The following is an 18806-nucleotide window of genomic DNA, read 5'->3' as shown; positions in this document are numbered from 1 at the left end:
TCTAAGTCAAGCTGGGGGAATTTTGCGTTGCGTAAGGGCAACAGAAAACCATGATGATGATTGTATCACAAGGCACAAATGGTCAAGGTATGTTTATTCGGTACGGAGATCATGGACCGACACTTAAGTAGGGCATCAATCCTGCAAAATGCTCAAGATGTTGGAAGTTTGCGGTACACAAGGGAAAGGGATATATTAGCAGAAGATGCACTCCCGATTCATTTGATGAGGGAAAAAAGCGTAGAATGTTGCAGCTGACAACTAGCAATTGAAACAGGACAGGAAGTAAGACCTTTACAACAGGAAGAGGAAATGAACATACTGCAACACAGAAGCTGGATCATATCAATGCCCGAGAAATAAGTGAAACGGTTATTATTTCGGGTAACTTTAATTTAAAAGCCATCGTGTGCAGAATTCCAATGACGAATGCAAGAGAAAGGTAAGTACGGTACATGGTGGCTCCGGCGACGAACAGTCAGAAACTACGGCTCATCGATCACCTTCAGGAGACCAAGCTGCGAAGAAGCCGCTTTGATTCTAAAAGTATATCTGGACCCACAAAGAGGTTGTGGCCAGTAATTACTCAAGAGAAACAGACCTTTGTTGGACATGCTTCTGAATTTCATTTCTTCATTAGCTAGCATTTCGTGAGCTGAGTTTTCAGCTCGAAAACTTCAACATTCACACTTCATACTGGTGTAAAGGCAGATATTCCTCTATCCACTCAGCCATATGAATACCCCGCTGCGCGCTTTATAAATTGTCTCTATGTCTTTACTATATGTTTTTAATCCAAATTGTGTTGAGTATTTTTAGGCGCCTTCAACAGAATTTAGTATTTGATTTTTAGCAGTGCGTTATTAGCATTGCCTACGCTGTCCACTATTATACAAAATTATGTTTACGTATTTAATTAGAGATAAGTTCATTTTGCTTTAGAAAAGTCTAATATAACATGTTGGCTGATTCCAGTACACGAATAAGCTGATACATCCCGCGGTTTCTTTAGCTGCTTAGTGCACCACTGGACGAGAAGGAACCAAATACACTTTTATAACTAAGTTGTTGACCAATATATTTCATAAATTTCAGCGCATACATTTGCATACTGTGCAGCGTTGACAGATTGACGACACCGTCGTCATATTGACGATTTTCAACTAGAATGACGCTTGGACGATTTTGTAATGAAAAATTACGATTTAAGCCTGCCTTCTATGTAAGATTTATTTTAAATATACAAACACCAAGAAATAGATCCAATAATGTTGAGTTTAGAGGCACACTACAGTAATAAATATTGAAGTTATCAACTTAGCTCATGAAAACGGAGTGTGATGATATCATTGCCCCCGCATTCCACTCATAAAATGCAACCGCTAGGCAGAGCATTCATGAGCCCGTTTTATGAGAGAAAAGTTACTAAGTTCGATTTAGTTGGTCTCTTTTCCAAAGCGTATTATAAGGTTCAGACTGGCCAGGTTGCAGTTAACGGTTTCAGATGTACTGGTATATACGCATTCGATCGAAATATTTTTACTGATGCAGACTATATTGCTGCAATTGATATGTATGGACGTACTCTTACTTCACCGACATCTAATACAAATCGAGTGACTTCTCCAGAACCTGTGGCATCAACCAGTAAAGGAGTCGTTTCACCATGGCAGATTTTACCATTGCCAAAGATTAGAAAGCCAGTTGCTACCGGAAGAGGAAGAAAGTCAAAACCGACAGTATTAACAAAATCACCAAATAAGAATCAGTTGGAAGAAAGCATTCGGAAGATCCGGGAAAAAGTGAAGCCAACAATTAAAAAAGAAAAGGAACCTTCAAAAAACCAGCAGCGAAAGATAGAAAACCTGAATGTGAAGCATTAACCAGTGACTCCGAAGTAAACTTCGTCTAAGCAGAATCGAGCCAAGGGGATTTTGTTGAAATGCCTCCAGACGGAGCAATTTGCTCCTTTTGCGAAAAGTTGTGAAAGGACGAAAGAAATATATCAGAATGGAGTGCTTGTTTACAGTGCGATACGGTTTCAGCTCATAACGTCTGCATTCCCAAAAAAATCTAATTTTTATTTGCGAGACTTGCACAAATTGAAGTTTTTAAGCAATTTTGATATTTTCAATAACTTATTCATTTTTAATAACAATGAGCCAAGGAGGCATTTTATTTTATCTTTTGAGAAGCTATTTATCTTTTATTAACAAAATTGGTAAATTTTAAAAGAAGTTATTTAACATTTTCTTTAGTAAAACTGATCTGGTTATTAATCGGGTTAAATGGTATATTATACTAAATTAGCCTACGTTTGCATACCACATTACCCGCCAATTTGTGGGGAAGTGACATTTCGGGCTCACCCTAATTTCGTCTTATAAATTGTAAACTGTTGGTGGTATACAACTTTTGATAAAGTACGCTATAGATGATATTTCACAAAAGAAAATGTGACGAAAAAGAGGAGAATTGGACTTTTGGTTAGGCAAAAATTACCCAAAAACTAAACGCTATACCACAAATGCCGCAGTTCCTCTTTTTGAAGACATGTCTAAGGTTCCTCCGGAAGTTTTTTGGAAAACTACTTCTACTATCAAAAGAGCTGACTCTACATACGCTTTTTCTAATTTATGTGCATTCGTTGCAGATCTAATATGCTTGACACACTACAGCGAATGTAGAACGAATTTTGTCTAAAATAAATTCAAACAAAACAAAAATCCGAAATCGTCTGTAATCTGATACATTAAAAGGAATATTGCTAGCCCAAGATTATTTAAAATTGAATAACTTTTCCTGTCATAATATTTGGTTGTGATTGGTTGTTGCCATAGATATGACGACTTTTGACGATTTTTTGGGCGGCGTCTGACGACTTGGAAAAAAATATATGGCAACGCTGATACTGTGCGAGTAAAAACACAAGCAGAAAATAAAGAGCTACAAAAGGGGGAGAAGAAAGGGGAAAATGTGAGCAGCAGCGAGAGATAGAGTAAGGCTAACAACCCTGATGAAATAATGAAAATGGGTGTGCGGCTCTTAAACTTCGCTACTAATGCTTTGAAACAAATTCTTCTTTTTTTCTTGTACGCGAAGCTTGACCAAATTCCCCTAAGATGCTAAAAGCACACACACTTATAAATGTTCGCACTTATGCATATGAGTTGAAATGAGCGTTCGTGCGATTGTCATCTTATGCGTGTGCGTATAATTTTGTTTTTGTGCTTTTTTTTTCAGTGGAAATTTAACACCCCAACACAGCAGGTAAGTTAATGACCCAGCAACTTTAACCTTAGCTACGATGTTATTGTACCCATTTTGTTGCAAACAAAGAAAAAATACTGCCATAAAAACAGGAAGCGAAAGAAAAGTGGTAAAGCAAAGAGAAAATATTGAAATTTTCTAGCATTAAATTGAAATATTTAATGACATACTCTTGAGTCAAAATAAGTCCAAAGCTCAAATTGCTGGCAAAATATTCAAAACATTTGCACTTGGGTCTTCTGGCAGCAGACATTCAAATCTGACTTTATAGTTTTAATATCTTTTGTGTTCATTTAACGTATTCTTAGCATACAGCTAAATTTTCTTTCAATTAGCTCTTTAGCATCTAGACAACTAAGGTTGCGTTTATTTTGAAGTATCGATGCTTGCAATGCTACACAAGCAAATAGTGATACTCTTAGTGGGGATTCCTCCCTTCCTTATCCTCTTAGAAAAGAGGCAACACTTGCTGTACCTAGACTCTAAAATATTTCTGACCTAGCGATCGGAAACTTGACTGGGCAATTGAAGGTAATAAGAAAATTCATGGGAAATCATGTATCGCAACTACGTGATGCAATGCCCCTACGCACAGAATCTCACGTAATTTTGAGGCGTACATTGTGAACAGAACTCTTTGGGAAACAGGGAATCCATATAGTGACACCCGTCTCAAAGATCTGGTTCACGCATGAATTTGATGACGGAAAAACGGGAGCTGGCATCTATGGGCCAAACTACAAGAAATCGATTCAGGTATAAATCCATGCAATAGAAGTTCGCGAACTCTTAAAGGCACACACAATTTCCAGGGCGAAGATAGGCCAAATTGTTTACACTTCCAGCAACGAAGTATCAGAAAAACTCATTAATCTAAGCAGAGAGAATCGACTAGCTCTCACTAAGTTCTATAAGGGACACTGTAGTCTACAATATCAACCGAGTAAGTTAAATCTATCCGATATACAAATCTGTCGCTTTTGTGTGCTGGAGGACGAAACGCCGGTTCACATTTTCTAACAATGCGTCGCTCTGGCTAGGCAGAGACTCTCCCATTTAGGCGGCTCCACATACAGTAAAAGGCTGAAAGGTCAAGCACAATAGATCTAAATAAAATTTGCAGTGCGTTGAAGCCTAATAATAATAATAATAGCAACAGGTGACAATGTCATGGATGAAACTTCCCATTACCAACCGACTTATGTCATATTCTGAGGATATTGCCTATGTATGGCTGAAATCACAAAATGTAGCATACCCACACGATATCTAATGGCTACGCAAAATTTCAATGTAACTCACGAAAAAGGTCGCCAAAATTGCCACCACCCCCACTGTCATCCGAGTACTTTTAAACAAACATAGGCAATCTTAGATAATTTAGTAGAGCAATTACAGACTAAGTATTTGAACCGAATTTTTCTGCGGAAGATCTATTTAGAGCTTCACAACCGCTACGGCCAATAGTCTCAATGAACTTCACTGCGATGGTTTGAATTTGAAAGTGGGTTCATTAAACTTCATGAAAGGTCATGAAATTCATGAAAATAATAGGACTCTCTTTCAATAATGGGTGTGGCTGCGGTCAAGGAAGTTTGCACAAAAAAAAATGACCGGGCAGCACAGAAACCTATCCTGGGTCAGAAACAATAAAGCGAGGGAAATTAGGGACTACCGCCGAACTAGCATTGGCATTGCAATAATCAACGAGCAATAGACACGAAAAAAATCCGTATGCAGGGTGGAAGACTTTTTAGGAATACTGGAAGTAAGGTTTCTATAACAAGGAAAGAAAGTGGAACTGGTCATGTTTGGGTGCAATTTCAGAACGCCGCAACAATAAGCTACTACTTGACACTCAGCTATATCATACCGGAGTACCAACAGAAACTGGATAATATTGAGGACACGGCTCGAGGCGTATGCGGAAAGTTATCATCGCGGGCAACTTTATTTTAAGAGTCATCGAGTGGAGACTTAGCGGGAAAAGAACAAAGATCATGCCTCTCATTATACCTGTCTGCGTCAGTCATAGACGCTGACAAAAATATACCAGATTGGCCATGAAGTATTCGATATAAGTTCTTCGAAGGTTTTGGGGAGTGTTATCGATGTTGATGGTCTTTTGTCGGTTGCAAATCCGGTACGTTCCGGTAACAAGCGCCATTGAGGTACTAGCCCGACCTTCTTGAGACCACATGAAAGTTTCTAGGCCATCCCTCCCTCCCACTTCCTAGATCCATGAAGAACTTGGGGTCGCCACAGCCTCTGCTGCTAAATAAACAGGTTTCGCCACGTGCATGTGCGGTTGACAATTGGGTTCGAGAAGCTATAAATTGCGCCGGCAACCCCTTGAAAGGGTTGCGCTACACAACCCCTTAAATCAATTTCGTATTTTCCTCGCCTCTTACGATAGGCATACCTGCCGCAGGTATGTATATTCTTAGTCCCCTAACCCACTGGTGGGGTCCAGTCTAAGTTCATTGCAACAGTTCTATGTAAAGATTTACTGGTAATTGGTATTACATTTATGTTCGGTTCCTGTTCATAAAAGGATAGACGGTAATGAAAGGGTCTATGAGTTGACAAAGTAACGTGCAGCACACGATTAATCGAGGGTAGACGTCCCACATCGTTTGGGAGAAATCAAAAAGAAAGAGGAGTAGCGTATGATACTTCAAGAAGGAAAGGCGTGAACAGAAGCATGGGGCTACATAACTTCTAAGATCAAGTGCCTATCCCACAACATTATACACACCAAGTTGCTGATATCTCTAAAGAGACAAGACGTAACAGCAGATGTAGGAAGTGGGAGCTGCAGGAAGAAACGGGCAAGAGGTCAAGGCTCCAGGTACTAGGGCGGCAGAGTTGCCAGGTCCCGAGACAGCAATTAAGGTAGGTCCTAGAAAACTTCTAGTATTTCTCAAGAGGACGGAGTTGTTCTATAAGATAAGTCCTGGTACCTAATTGGGGTGTTTTCATTTGGTCGTCAAACGAATTCTGGTAACACCATGAACACATTCTTTATTGACAGGCCAGTTCAACCTAACCTAACTTACTCTAACTTTCACTTTCAGCTATAAACTATTTTTAGAATAGCTTCATATTCGACTGCTGTAGCGTTCATTGGCATATCAGGTCTGTCATATGCCTATTTTTATACCCAGCTGTACTTGTACACAGGGTATTATAACTTTGACTGGATAACGGTTGTTTGTACAGGTATAAGGGAATCGAGATAGATATAGACTTCCATATATCAAAATCATCAGTACCGAAAAAAAATTTGATTGAAATATTGAGATATCTTCACCAAATTTGGTACACGAGCTTATCTGGACCCAGAATAGATTGGTATTGAAAATGAGCGAAATCGGATGATAACCACACCCACTTTGCTTTGTGTAGGTATATTTAAATGTCTTATGAATAAATAAGTTAATATATATACATATGTATAATTAACTTCAAAAAAAGTTACAAATTTCTGAAGATCCAGGAAATTGAAAGAGTACAGACACAAATTGTAAATATTCAAGTTTAATAAATGTAATAATTAGTTTCTTGCAAAAGATGTTTTTCATAAATAGTCCATACATATATTGCTGTAGCAGTGCCACACACAAAGATGACCACACATATCTGTAGTGTAAGTGGCATCATCGACATTCGTGCTCTCTGTGAATTTCTGCGTATGTACATATTGTTACGAATATTAGCAAAACTAAGGAGTGCTGCCATCTCTAAGCCGATCCTAAGCAGTGACGTGAATTCACATCCATAGATCAATCATTATGTATCTACATAAACGAAACAATAATTGCTTCTACACATATGTACCATGTACGTATACGAGCAGCGGAGAGTCAATGCACAAACACATGCATATATCTGAGATACTCCTATAAGTATGCAATGAGAAAAACTATAAAATTGTGCAATTGTAGTTACAGCTGAGAAGTTTGAGAGCTGCTGGACTAGTAGATTCTGGAAGCGCCTAGAAGATGCGAATGTTGAAATCAAAGAGTATAAAAGGCGGCAATTGTAGAGGCACTGGAATTCAGTTTGATTTGAGATTTCGATTAAGACGGTATCTAGCGAGCAAGAGCAGTATTATTTTGGATAGTAGAGTTTCATTTGAGCTATCAATCAGTTTGGTTATTAAGCCAGCTAGTAGCAAAGTATAAGTGTTATTGTGAATTACTTTAATAAAGGCCATTTTTCCATTATACAATATTGGAGTCATTTATTCAACAGTTTAGCGATACGAACGTTGGCAGAAGTTTGCAAATAAGGGGAATTGCAGTAAATTTGTTACAATTGGTGTCAGAAGAGGAATTGTTGAATAAATACCGGAGGACAACAAGGACATGGCAAAGTTCAGTGAATTGAAGATCCAGCAACTGAAGAAGGAGTTGGAGAGCCGTGGATTGAATACAAGCGGCGTTAAACTCGAACTTCAGGCACGGCTACGAGAGGCAATGGAAGCAGAAGGAATTGATGTGGACGAGTATGTATTTTATTCTGATGGGGACGAGACAACAACAAAAATTTAAGAGAAAAACGAAACATCAGTTACGAGCATAGACTTGAACATAATTTTGGCTGCAATATCTGCTCAAACATCGACAATGTCATCCCAACTAGAAGAACAGAAAACGTATATGTCATCACAGATGGAATCCCAAGAGACACGAATAACATCGAAGATTGAAGCACAAGAAACGCGTATATCCGAAATGTCGTCGCAAATGTCATCTCAGCTGGAATTGCAGGAGAACCGTATAACAGCGAAGATTGAAGCACAAGAGGCACGGATATCCGAAATGTCGGCGCAAATTTCAGCACAGATATCATCGCAGATCTCTGCTCAACTGGAAGAGCAAGAAGGACGTATTTCCTCGAAGTTGGAGGCGCAAGATACAAAAATTTTACAGTTTGAAGAAAAAATCGAGGCCGAGGTGGATGCTTTGAGAGGACGTATCGAGCAGTTGCAACTAAATCGCCCAGCAGTTTCAACTAGTAATCCAAAGGTAAAAACACCATCCTTTGACGGTTCTGTTCCTTTCCAGGTCTTTAAGCTACAATTTGAGAAGACCGCAACAGTGAACAACTGGAATGCTGAAGATAAAGTTGCTGCATTGTTCGTAGCTTTAAAAGGACCAGCTGCGGAAATCTTACAGACCATCCCAGAGTACGAGCGGAACAACTACGAAACATCGATGAGCGCTTTAGAGAGACGTTACGGAAGCAAGCATAGGAAAGAAATATTCCAAATTGAGTTGCAAAACCGCTACCAAAAAGCAAATGAGACATTGCAGGAGTTTGCCTCGGATATTGAAAAATTGGCTCATCTTGCAAATGCGGACGCATCCGTGGAATACACTGAAAGGGTAAAAATCCAGAGCTTCATAAATGGCATACGAGATGTGGAAACGAAGCGGGCTACATATGTGAATCCAAAACTAACATTTGCTGAAACGGTATCGCATGCACTGACTCAGGAAACAGCCTCACTTTTGAGTAAGCCAGCGTACAAAGCTCATCGCGTGGAAGTGGAAAAGCCAGACTGGGTAGACGCAATTTTGGAAGCACTGAAGGGGTTACAACAGAAAAATGCCGGAGTTATGAAGTGCTTCAAGTGCGGTAACCCAAGTCACATTGCACGTCATTGCAGCACCGGTCCTGGTAGTTCCAATTTGGAGCAAGATTGCGTACGATTACTGGCGAGTATAACCAAGTCCAGGGAGAAGTGGTATGTGAAGTATTAATTGGAAAGGTCATGGTTCTACACAAATTCATTGTGGCGGAGATTGTTGATGAAGTCATATTGGGAATGGACTTCTTAGTTGACCATGACATCAGGATCGATATGCGGAGGAAAATTATGCGTTATAAGAACCAGGATATACCACTTAACTTTAGTTTTGAGAAAGGGTTCAGCAGTAATCGGGTACTGGTGGAGAAGACTCGACAAAGACCACGAAATTCAAAGGTAAAGGTTGATGGAACAAATGGGCCAAACAAATCAAAACCGAAGGTACCTGCGAGAAAAACACTGGCATTGACAAACCCTAATGTACGCACTAAAACGACTGAAAGAATTTTCCAGAAAGAATGCAAGGGTGGTTTGAAGCCAGCGCGCACTACTGTTGTGAAACCTCAAGACAAACACATGCATATATCTGAGATACTCCTATAAGTATGCACTGAGAAAAACTATAAAATTGTGCAATTGTAGTTACAGCTGAGAAGTTTGAGAGCTGCTGGACTAGTAGATTCTGGAAGCGCCTAGAAGATGCGAAGGTTGAAATCAAAGAGTATAAAAGGCGGCAATTGTAGAGGCACTGGAATTCAGTTTGATTTGAGATTTCGATTAAGACGCTATCTAGCGAGCAAGAGCAGTATTATTTTGGATAGTAGAGTTTCATTTGCGCTATCAATCAGTTTGGTTATTAAGCCAGCTAGTAGCAAAGTATAAGTGTTATTGTGAATGACTTTAATAAAGGCCATTTTTCCATTATACAATAGCCGTGTTTTTTAACACGCGCGTATACGTTTCGTTTGCGCGTGTTAAAAAACGCCTATCTTCGCTTAGATAATGCTTAGGAGACCCATCTAGCGGCTGTGGTAAAACAACTAGCTACAGCAACAGGGTGTACCGAAAAGCGGAGACGCAACGCTCTGATGGCCATAGGGTATAACATATAGCTGAATCAGTTGCGATGAATTGTGGACACACATATAATACATAGAATTAGTATACAGGGTGAAACAAAGACACATATTTCAGTTACATCTGAGTATAATGCGTATTGAAATTTAGTAGGACAAAATTTATGCGCAGCAATTTCAGAGGTGTATTTATAGTTTGTCTCTTAGCAGTCAATATAAAGTTTAAGCGTAAACGGATATACGCGTGTTAAAAAACACGGCTAATATTGGAGTCATTTATTCAACAGTTTAGTGATACGAACTTAGCAAAAGGGCAAATAAGAGAATTTGCAAGCAAATTCGTTACAATATGTATGAGTGTACAATGTTCGCGAATGAGAAGAGAGAAAGAATAACATTAGATAAAACGAACTAAAAGAACAAATAGAACCGAAATCGAAGATCTAGTTCACTTGTTCATTTGAGAGACGCGGTCAATTGAACAAGTTCAGAACGAAACGACCCAACTCTACAGCCTTGTAAGCACACAAAACAAACAACAGCATTTAAAGTATACAGCTTGGTATGTAATGTTCGGTTTCACCCGAACTTAGACTTCATAACTTGTTTTCTTTTTATCAAATATTATATCACTGAAATAGCTATTTTATCAAATATTTATTATCACATAAAAATATTCACTACATATGTATAATAATAAAATATGTATTATGTATTATTATTTTATAAACTTACCAAGCTCTAGGCACTACAATCATTTATTTTGTCATCAATACAATATTCACGTTCGTAATTAAATATAGCCGCGTCTTAACATTGATTAAAATTTTAGCGCCACTGCGTCACCACACTCACTCACTTTACACTTGATTCACCAATTAATTTTTTCACTCTTCATTGGCTTGTACCTGAAATGAAAATAAAAATATATAAATTATCGCTATCAACATTTATAAAAAGCAACACTGGAACTACAAGCACAAATAAAACTAAAAGCAATAATAAAAAAGCAACAAAAATTTTGTCTCATACACAATTTATTAGGTGTCACTCGGTTACATGATTGTTGCCGGCGTAGCATTTTTGTTCGCTTTTTTTCTGCTTTCTTGTTTTGATTATTGTAATTTGTTATTGTTAAGTTGACAACGTAAATGGCGATCATTACAATGGCAACCAACGTTGCAAATGCTGCCGACGAACCGAAAGTTGCCGCTGCCATCGCCGCCGTTGCTTGCAAAATGATAATTAAATGCATCGAAGTTAAATGATTCGACACGCCACCTACCGTATAAATAATGTACTAACGGCGCCTAACGGTAATTGCACGCCGTATATGTAATCGCCTATGGCGATGCAAAAAATAACAAAAATGTGCTCACTCTACGTCTGTGTCTATAAGAAAATATAAATTTGCTGCATCGGCATTAGGGTGGGTAGATTTATATGGACGAAAGTTAACCGATATCGCGCCATCGATTTTTCGATAGGATTTGGGCTCAGGAAAAAAAGTTCCACTACGCATACCCAAAAAAATAATTTTCCAGCCTGCGAAATTTCATTTTTTTTCCATTTTTTCGACTTTGATTTTTATGACCTACTAAAAAAAATTTTCATATGTATACCCTTATTTTTTACTTAATTTCTTTTTTTTTCAAAAAACCGTTATCGCCAACGTTTTTAGCGAACATTTTTGGGTCGAACAGGGTATACATGAAAAGTTTACAATCAAATGAAAATGTTTTTAGTAGGTCATGAAAAAAACCTTCAAAATCAAAGACGAAAAAAAGTCAAAACAAGTAAGGAAGGCTAAGTTTGGGTGTAACAGAACAACAGTGAACTCTAGAATGTGTTTGTACGATATGGGTATCAAATGAAAGGTGTTAATGATTATTTAAAACGTAGCGGGCCTTAGTTCTATAGGTGGTCGCCTTTTTGAGACATCGCCATAAGGCTGGATCAGGGGTGACTATAGAATGTGTTTGTACGATATGGGTATCAAATTAAAGGTATTAATGAGGGTTTTAAAAGGGAGTGGCCCTTAGCTTCATATTTGAAGGCGTTTTCGAGATATAGACCAAAATGTGGACCAGGGTGACCCAGAACCTCGTCTGTCGGGTACCGCTAATTTATTTAGATATGTAATACCCCGAACAGTATTCCTGCAAAGATTCCAAGGGCGTTTGATTTCGCCCTGCAGAACTTTTCATTTTCTTCTACTTAATATGGTAGGTGTCACACCCATTCTACAAAGTTTTTTCTAAAGCTATATTTTGCGTCAATAAACCAATCCAATTACCATGTTTCACCTCATTTTTCATATTTGGTATAGAATTGTGGCATTTTTTTCATTTTTCGTAATTTTCGATATCGAAAAGTGGGCGTGGTCATAGTCGGATTTCGGACATTTTTTATACCAAGATAAAGTGAGCTCAGATAAGTACGTGAACTAAGTGTAGTAAATATATATCGATTTTTGCTCAAGTTATCGTGTTAACGGCCGAGCGGAAGGACAGACGGAGGACTGTGTAAAAAAACTGGGCGTGGCTTCAACCGATTTAGCCAATTTTCACAGAAAACAGTTAACGTCATAAAATCTATGCCCCTACCAAATTTCACAAGGATTGGTAAATTTTTGTTCGACTTATGGCATTAAAAGTACTCTAGACGAATTAAATGAAAAAGGGCGGAGCCACGCCCATTTTGAAATTTTCTTTTATTTTTGTATTTTGTTGCACCATATCATTACTGGAGTTGAATGTTGACATCATTTACTTATATACTGTAAAGATATTAAATTATGTGTTAATATTTGACTTTGAAAAAAAAAATTTGTTTAAAAGTGGGCGTGTTCGTCATCCGATTTAGCTAATTTTTATTTAGCACACATATAGTAATAGGAGTAACGTGCCTGCTGTCATGATATCTTCAACGACTGCCAAATTACAGCTTGCAAAACTTTGAAATTACCTTCTTTTAAAAGTGGGCGGTGCCACGCCCATTGTCCAAAATTTTACTAATTTTCTATTCTGTGTCATAAGGTCACCCCACCTACCAAGTTTCATCGCTTAAGCCGTATTTGGTAATGAATTATCGCACTTTTTCGGTATTTCGAAATTTTCGATATCGAAAAAGTGGGCGTGGTTATGGTTCGATTTCGTTTATTTTAAATAGCGATCTGAGAAGAGTGCCCAGGAACCTACATGCCAAATTTTTTCAAGATACCTCAAAATTTACTCAAGTTATCTTGTTTACGGACGGACGGACGGACATGGCTAAATGAATTTCTTTTTTCGCCCAGATCATTTTGATATATAGAAGTCTATATCTATCTCGATTAGTTTATGCCGTTACGGATTACCGTTATGCGAACAAAGTTAATATACTCTGTGAGCACTGCTCAGCTGAGTATAAAAAATGAAATTTCGCAGGCTCGAAAATTATTTTTTTGGGTATGCGTAGTGGAAATTTTTTTTCCTGAGCCCAAATCCTATCGAAAAATCGATGGCGCGATATTCGTCAATAAATCGACCCAGTCTAATCGGCATATTCACAAATGAGTGCGATTAAATACAAATTTTTGGAACCTTTTTTTTTTGCAATTTTTTCTAAGTGAAAGTGAAAGTTGCAAAAAATTTATTTGGTTTTGTGTTGTTTGCTTTAACTTTTTGGTAAAATGACAAAGCGAACAAATGATGGCAATGCAACGTGATAAATGCAAAGAGATTTTGGCAATCAGAAACTATTTAGGGACTCATCACTCTCACTTTCCCAGACTATGCGGCTGCGTTGTTGTCACGAACAACGGCCTTACAATGGGTCATGGATACGCTGTCATTGACTATGAAAGCGATTAGGTAAGGACTTGCATTTTCTTTCACAATCATATCTTCGAGCGTTTAAGTCAAATGCATTTTCCTCTATAAACACGCTTTAAGTATCAGCCTTCGTCATTTAATAGGATCGCATAAAATTTTACCAAAACATACTCCGAGACATGAGGAGAGTTTGAGTAAAGGGAATTAGCAATGGGAGAGGAATGATCGGGAAGAGAAGCACGCAGGAAGAAAAAAGGGAATGTGAGAGATAATGTGAGGCGAAACATAAGAGTATGGAGAAAAGAATTTAGGAGAGATAAGTGAAGTAGCTTTAAACTGGGGCAGCGTGAAGCTAGGGTAATATTAATAGAGCTACAGTAAGTGTAAAATGGTTCGAACATAGAACTGTCTTTAAATAGATAGGGCGTGAGGCAAAGAGAGATAAGTGAATAGGTGTAGCTAATAGGTGAGACAAGCATGTGAAAGAAGAAAGATGTAGAGCGGAGTTGATGTAGTAATAGAACGGGCAGAGAGAATGAAAAAAAGTAAGGAAGGATAAGTTCCGGTGTAACCGAACATTACATACTCAGCTGAGAGATTTGGAGACAAAATAAGGGAAAATCACTATGTAGGAAAATGAACCTAGGGTAACCCTAGAATGTGTTTGTATGGCATGGGTATCAAATTAAAGGTATTAATGAGGGTTTTAAAGCGGAGTGGCCCTTAGTTGTATATGTAATGGCGTTTTCGAGATATCGACCAAAATGTGAACCAGGGTGACCCAGAACATCATCTGTCGGGTACCGCTAATTTATTTACATATATATGTGTGTAAGGACTGCGTTTGAAAAAATTTTCCATCACTAAATACGAAAAACTTTCTAAACCAGTAGACCGATTTTAGAAGTAAATGTCATAGTTACATGTTTATTTAGTTACAATTTTTATTATATGCTTACACTTTTTCATTTATTTTTATTTTGTAAAAATTTTTAATTTTTCTGGTACCGCTTCCATTAACGATTTTATTGTACTATTTCCTACTTTTTGAATTGCAGAACGCCATTTCTCCCGAACATCTTCAGCGTTCCGGGCCACTTTCTTGGTCGCTTTGATTTCCCTTTTTACCAAAGCCCAGTATCTTTCGATTGGTCTCAGTTCTGGGCAGTTCGGCGGATTTGCTTCGCTAGGCACTAAAATCACATTATTTTTTGAGTACCATTCCAAAGACAATGTGCTGTAATGGCATGACGCTAGGTCCGGCCAAAAGAAGGCTGAAACCCTATGCTGTCTTAGAAAAGGTTTCAGCCTTTTCTCCAAGCACTCTTTAACATAAATTTGCGTGTTTATGGATCCCGTTGTGACAAACGATCTGCTTCTTTCGCCACAGCTGCATACTGCCTGCCAAACCAGAAATTTTCGGGGAAATTTTGACTGTCTTTTTGTTTTGAGATTTTCGTCCACATTACATCGTGAGTCTGCAGTATAAAATTCTTGGCCTGGAAGCTGCGAAAAATCGGCTAAAACATAAGTTTCGTCGTCCATAACACAGCAACTGAACTTTTGAAAAAAATTTGTTTTTAATATTTTGGCACGTTGTTTTGCTTCAATGTTCTTCAGAGCGTTTATGTCTGGAACTTTTTGAACTTTAAATGTCTTGAGACCAGCCTCCTTTTTAGCTTTGCGGACCAAAAACTCGGAACATTCTAGTTTCTGCGCCAATTTTCTGCCCGAAATACTGGGGTTTCTCCGTAAACTGGTTATAATTTTATTCTTATTTTGGTCACTGATTCCTTTTTTTCTGCCAGAACCAGGTTTTCGAGTGACAGCCAACTCCTCCTTGAAGCTTTTTAAAACTCTTGACACAGTTTTTAGGCACACTTTTACATCCCTCGCAATTTGTTTGAAAGTCGACTGAGGATGGTCTTGATAAACTTGCACAATTTTTTTACGTACTTCCAATTCGCTTGCCATTTTTAATCGAATAAAAGTGTTTAGAGAACATATTTGTGTAAAAAATATTTTTTACATTTATAGCAAAGCATGCCGCAAAAAAATAATTTAAATACATCTATTTGGAAAAGAGTTATTTGATAAAACAAAGGTGACAATTTTTTCAAATGTAGACCTTAATACCGCGAACAGTATTCCTGCCATGATTCCAAGGGCTTTTGATTTCGCCCTGCAGAACTTTTTATTTTTCTTCTACTTAATGTGGTAGGTGTCACACCCATTGTACAAAGTTTTTTCTAAAGTTATATTTTGTGTCCAAAAACCAATCCAATCATCCAATTTCATCCCTTTTTTCGTATTTGGTACAGAATTATGGCATTTTTTTCATTTTTCGAATTTTTCGATATCGAAAGAGTGGGTGTGGTCATAGTTGGAGTTCGCCCATTTTTAATACCAAGATGAAGTGAGTTCAGATAAGTACGTGAACTAAGTTCATTCGTGTTAACGGCCGAGCGGAAGGACAAACGGTGGACTGTGTATAAAAAGTGGTCGTGGCTTCAACCGATTTCGCCCATTTTCACAGAAAGCAGTTATCGTCATAGAATCTATGCCACTACCAAATTTCACAAGGATTGGTAATTTTTTGTTTGACTTATGGCAATAAAAGTATTCTAGACAATTTAAATGAAAAAGGGCGGAGCCACGCCCATTTTGAAATTTTCTTTTATTTTTTATTTTGTTGCACCATATCATTACTGGAGTTGAATGTTGACATAATTTGCTTATATACTGTAAAGATATTCAATTTTTTGTTAAAATTTGATTTTAAAATATTTTTTTTTAAAAAGTGGGCGTGTTCGTCATCTGATTTTGCTAATTTTTATTTTGCACACATATATTAGGAGTAACTTTCCTGCCAAATTTCATCATGATATCCTCAACGACTGCCAACTTACAGCTTGCAAAACTTTTAAATTACCTTCTTTTAAAAGTGGACGGTGCCACGCCCACTGTCCAAAATTTTACTAATTTTCTATTCTGCGTCATAAGGTCAACCCACCTACCAAGTTTCATCGCTTTATCCATCTTTGGTAATTAATTATAACACTCTTTCGGTTTTTAGAAATTTTCGATATCGAAAAAATGGGCGTGGTTATAGTCCGATTTCGTTCATGTTAAATAGCGATCTGAGATGAATGCCCAGGAACTTACATACCAAATTTCATTAAGATATCTCAAAAATTTACTCAAGTTATCGTGTTTACGGACGGACGAAAGGACGGACGGACGGACGGCCATGGCTAAATGAATTTCTTTTTTCCCCCGCAACATTTTGATATATAGAGGTCTATATCTAACTCGATTAGTTTATGCCGTTACGGGGTACCGTTATGCGAACAACATTAATATACTCCGTGTGCTCTGCTCAGCTGAGTATAAAAACTGAGACTGAGAGCTAAAAGAAAAGGGGAAAAGGAAGGAGAAATGATCGAGTAAAAGCTCAAGTTTAATTTTAGGCCCCAAAATAAAATCCATATAATTTTGGGTTAATTAGAATATATTCATCATTGCATTTATTCATTCTCATATGTGTAGTCCCGTGTCCCGTAGTGTCGTGTACTCTGCTAGTTCTGTATGGAAAACCCCACAGTTTATTTGTTATTTTCATTTTTCTGAAACAAACACAAAAATTAATTAAAGTAAATTTTTAAATTAGTTCAGCTTAGTCATTTCCTTTGCAAATTTCGGCAAACTCTTAGCATCTGAGTTTTTTATTGCTGAGGAAATTGCAAAGAAAGCATATAAAACGTAATCAAACAGCAAACGGCTGCACCAACCCAACAAACATTTAGGTTGAAAAACGATTAGAAGGCGAATCGAATTCTAATGTATTTCTCTAAGGTAGAAGGTTAGAGGACGATTTGCGAAACTGTCGCTAATTATAGCATTTTCGACAAAAAGGGGACTTCGTCCTCGATATCGAGAAAAGAGTTAGAATTCTAATCGAATTCTAACGTCAATTTCTAATGAGTTTCTAATGATAATTTTGATGTGATCAAGGGAATTTTCATTGTTTCATTATATCAAATACTTTTATTTGGTTATAAGCTTATGTATTAAGAATGAACATATTTCAAAGACTTTGTCTATTATACTAAATTAAAACGGTACTTAAAGATTGAGCTCAGGTTGGTTTGAGGTACGGATGAGGAAGCGTTTTCTTCATGCCATTCAAGTAGCACTTCAATAATCTGCTCGCTTTCCTTTTTTAATTTTTTTTTATTAATTTTCCTTACTAGTATTTATTATTATAAATAAAAAACCTTTTTTCGCAACTTATAATATTTCCACACAACTTTTCACTACTTTTATTTTGTTTGTATAACACTAGGATGAGTGATCATGTCGTGCAAATAATCGGTAACTGTGACAATCGCATTTCTAGTGTTATTCGAATCGCTTCACAGTCGAATTCTAACCTAGTTCTCTAACCTAGTTTTCGAATCGAACTGCATTAGAGAACTACATTAGAATTCTAATGTAAAATTACAATATTTCTCTAACGTTAGAAACTGTGTTTGCTGGGAAGCTGGCCTGCCTTCGGTCGAGATCCTCGAAATGTTGATAATAAACGCGTACAGGCATACATATGTATTTATCTGTGCACGTTTGATATTGTTTACACATTCGCTTCAAAGCACATTTTTATTGTTGTTAGTTTATTTATGCATTTTTTATTTTATTTTTATTTTTTGATGTTCTAGAGAAAATGTCCGCAATGCACACAGCTGGGGCACAAGCTACCAAAATATACGTTTTATACTGAACTTAGCAACGCTCACACTAGTATGTGGTTTCCTTGGCACTAATCTCTCATCGCCATTTGAAATGAGCGAAATCGCTGGTTACCACGCCCACATTTTATATACATACAAAAACAAAGCAGCTACAATAACTAAATTTAAATTTTTATAAATTTCATAAAGGGGCTTAGGGAGTAATCTCCGTACGGACTATGAAGTAATCCGGCGCATAAGAATTGAACCGTTTCATCCTGATGGGCATAAATAGGCCCTCTGTCTTACCCATGAC

The 18806-nt window shown here is 37.5% G+C and overlaps 1 protein-coding gene across 1 annotated transcript in view; it reads right to left on the bottom strand.

Annotated features, from left to right (window-relative positions):
* CdGAPr (GTPase-activating protein CdGAPr) overlaps positions 1–18806 on the bottom strand; it is a 293995-nt gene that overhangs the window by 222167 nt on the left and 53022 nt on the right. The window contains exon 2 of the mRNA XM_067764372.1: positions 10681–10853. The gene's annotated coding sequence lies outside the window, so the exon portion shown is untranslated. The remainder of the gene's footprint in view (positions 1–10680; positions 10854–18806) is intronic.

Source organism: Eurosta solidaginis, chromosome 2 (genome assembly GCF_040869045.1).
Source record: "Eurosta solidaginis isolate ZX-2024a chromosome 2, ASM4086904v1, whole genome shotgun sequence".
NCBI lineage: Eukaryota > Metazoa > Arthropoda > Insecta > Diptera > Tephritidae > Eurosta > Eurosta solidaginis.
Note: the sequence above shows the minus strand (reverse complement) of the source record. Positions and strands in the feature narration are given on the sequence as shown.